We start from the raw sequence: 3811 nt of genomic DNA, 5'->3' as shown, positions 1-3811 counted from the left end.
TCTCTAAGATTGATTTGAGGTCTGGGTATCACGAGTTTCTTGTGATCTCTTTTGGGTTGAACAATGCCCCAACAACATTTATGCATCTGATGAATAGTGCATTTCAGCCATATCTTGATTCTTTTATTATAGTATTCATTGATGATTTACTGGTGTACTCACGTAGCTAGGAGGATCATGAGTAGCATCGGAGGATTGTACTCTAGATTTTTAGGGAGAAGCAGCTATATGCTAATTTTCCAAGTGTGAGTTTTGGCTTGATTCTGTGGCTTTCTTGGGGCACATGGTGTCCAGTGAGGGGATTAAGGTAGATCCGAAGAAGATTGAGGCAATTCAGAGTTGGCCTAGACCGTCTTTAGCCACCGAGATCCGGAGTTTTCTTGGTTAGGATGGATATTATCACCATTTTGTGGAGGGTTTCTCATCCATTCCTGCACCTTTGACTAGATTGACTCAGAAGGGTGCCCCATTCAGGTGGTCTGATGAGTGTGAGGAGAGCTTTCAAAAGCTCAAGACCACCTTGACCACAACTCCAATTCTAGTTTTACCTTCAGCATCGATTTCATATACGGTTTATTCTGACGCTTCTCAGATTTGTATTGGGTGTGTCTTGATGTAGGAGGGTAGGGTGATTGCTTATGCTTCACGCTAGTTGAAGCCCCATGAGAAGAACTACCCCGTTCATGATTTAGAGTTGGAAGCCATTGTTCATGCACTGAATATTTGGAGGCACTACCTCTACGGTTTGTCTTGCGAGGTATTCATAAATTATCGGAGTCTACAACACTTGTTTGAGCAAAAGGATCTAACTTAAGGCAGTGCAAGTGGTTGGAGCTATTAAAAGACTATGATATCCCTATTTTGTATCATTCCATGAAGGCCAATATGGTGCTCGATGCCTTGAGCAGAAAGGTTGTGAGTATGGGTAGACTTGCATATATTCCAATTGGTGAGAGACCACTAGCATCAGATGTTCAGGCCTTGGCCAATCAGTTCATGAGGTTAGATGTTTCGAAGCCTAGCCGGTTTCTTTCTTGCATGGTTTCTCGGTCATCTTTGTATGACCACATCAGAGAGCGTTAGTATGACAACCCCCATTTGCTTGTCCTTAAGGACACGGTGCAGCATGGTGATGCTAAGGAGGTTTCTATTGTAGATGATGGGGTGTTATGGATGCAGGGTCAGATTTGTGTGGCCAATGTGGATGGGTTGCATGAGTTGATTCTTGAGGAGGCCCACAGTTCGCGGTATTCCATTCATTAAGTGCTGCCAAGATGTATCACGACTTGAGGCAACACTATTGGTGGAGAAGAATGAATAAAGATATAGCAGAGTACGTGGCTAGGTGCTTGAACTATTAGCAGGTGAAGTATGAGCATCAAAGATTGGGCAGTTAGAGACTTAAGATCCCCGAGTGGAAATGGAAGCGTGTTACCATGGACTTCGTTGTTGGGCTCTCACGGAGTTTGAAGAAATTTGATGCAGTTTGGGTGATTGTGGACCAGTTGACTAAGTCCGCACATTTCTTTCTGGTTGTGACTACCTATTCTTCAGAGCAGCTGGCTCAGATCCATATCAGTGAGATTATTCGTCTTCATAGTGTGCCGGTGTCCATTATTTCTGATCGAGGCACACAGTTCATGTCATAGTTTTGGAGAGCAGTGCAGCGAGAGTTAGGCACACGAGTCGAGTTGAGTACATCATTCAACCCCCAGACGGACGGACAGTCCGAGCGCACCATTCAGATCTTGGAGGATATGCTACGCGCCTGTGTTATGAATTTCGGGAGTTCTTGGGATCAATTTTTACCGCTTGCAGAGTTTGCCTACAAAAACAGCTACCAATCAAGTATTCAGATAGCTCCTTATGAGGCCTTATATGGGAAGCGGTGTCGATCTTTAGTTGGTTGGTTTGAGCCGGGTGAGGCTAGGTTGTTGGGTACTGATTTGGTTCGGGATGCCTTGGAGAAAGTAAAGTTGATTCATGATTGGCTTCGTACAACACAATCTAGATAGAAGAGTTACGCTGATCGGAAGGTTTGTGATGTTGCATATATGGCAGGAGAGAAGGTATTGCTCAGAGTTTCGCCCATGAAGGGTGTGATGAGGTTCATGTAGAAGGGAAAGTTGAGCCCTCGATATATTGGCCCCTTTGAGGTGCATGAGAGGATTGGAGAGGTGGCCTACAAGCTTTCATTGCCACGTAGTCTATCGGGTGTTTACCCAGTGTTTCATGTTTCTATGCTCCGGAAGTATTATGGTGACCCATCTCATGTTTTGGATTTCAGCATGGTTCTGTTAGATGGGGATTTGACTTATGACGTGGAGCCGATGGCCATTTTGGATCGGCAGGTTCGAAAGTTGAGATCAAAGAATATAGCTTCAGTGAAGCTTCAGTGGAGAGGCCAGCCAGTTGAGGAGGCTACTTGGGAGACCAAGCGGGAGATGCAGAGCAATTATCCACACCTATTTGAGACTCCATGTATGATTCTAGACCCGTTCGAGGACGAATGTTTGTTTAAGAGGGGAAGAATGTAACGACCCGGCCACTCATTTTGTGTATTGTAGCCCCGTTACCCCATTTATCGCTTCTTCTATGTTCATTTGTGGTTATGTGACTTGCCGGGGTGGTTGTTTGGATTCTAGGTGTCACGACCCAAACTGGAGGGCCATGACTGGCACCCGGGTCATACCTGCCGAGCACCAACATACATTTTATCTAACCTTTCTTATTATTTATAATGGCCGACGATAACAATATAAATGGTAGATATGAATCATAAATAACCAACAATGACAAATAATGGCATGAACATATATAACATGGCTCGAAAAGGCTGTCATGAAGCTATATATAAGGTACGAGCCGACAAGGCTGCCATGCTACACTATACAACAAAAACTAGTTGACAAAGATATCCAAAATTATACATGAGAAGCCACCTGTCTATGAGCCTCTAAAGGAACATAAGTGTTGCAACATTGCTGGAACAGGGCCCCGACATACCCATAATGTCCATAACAAAAATGCATACCAAGACCACGACAAGTCTGGAGAAGGGATCTCGCCAATAATCGCTGAACTGGGCAGCCTACTGTGGTGGGGGAGCTTCGTCTACCTATCTATTAGGACCTGCAGCACGACATGCAATGTCCACAAATAAAAGGAACGTCAGTACGAATAAAGTACTGAATATGTAAGGCAAGGAGCATAAATAGAACAATAATGTAAAGAGGGATAGAGAATATACAACCTATAACATCTGAGTGCCTCTGAGGGTGACTGGAATGAAATGCATGATACATATATATATATATATATATATATATATATATGCATATTGTCACGCCCCGACCTCAGGGAGTGCGACCATCGCTTAACCGAAATAACCCGGCCGAGCAAGCCTGCTAGATGCCTTCTACCCAACCTTGCCCATTAACAATATAAGAATCAGTACAAGTGATAGACATGAGAAGAGTCAAGTGTTCCACATTCTTTTTCATTTACGATTTCCAAAATATTACAAGTTTATAGATATGACGAAAAACAGGTTTGCCCAATTACCAACACTTCTAGTTCCATTCCCAACATCAGACACCACCCACAATCCTGTCTACGGAGCCTCTAAGTACAACAGAAGTGAAGAATGGAAGTGCCGATGACAAGGCCCCGACTATACCTCAAAGCACAAAGTACAACGTCAAATGACATAAAGCCCGGAACAGAGTAGGGCTCACCAAAACCTTCTGAATAGGGAGTAACTGCTATCGAGGATCAAGATCGCCCGCTAATGAACCACCTGCATCCATTG

Source organism: Nicotiana tomentosiformis, chromosome 4 (genome assembly GCF_000390325.3).
Source record: "Nicotiana tomentosiformis chromosome 4, ASM39032v3, whole genome shotgun sequence".
NCBI classification, from domain to species: domain Eukaryota; kingdom Viridiplantae; phylum Streptophyta; class Magnoliopsida; order Solanales; family Solanaceae; genus Nicotiana; species Nicotiana tomentosiformis.
Note: the sequence above shows the minus strand (reverse complement) of the source record.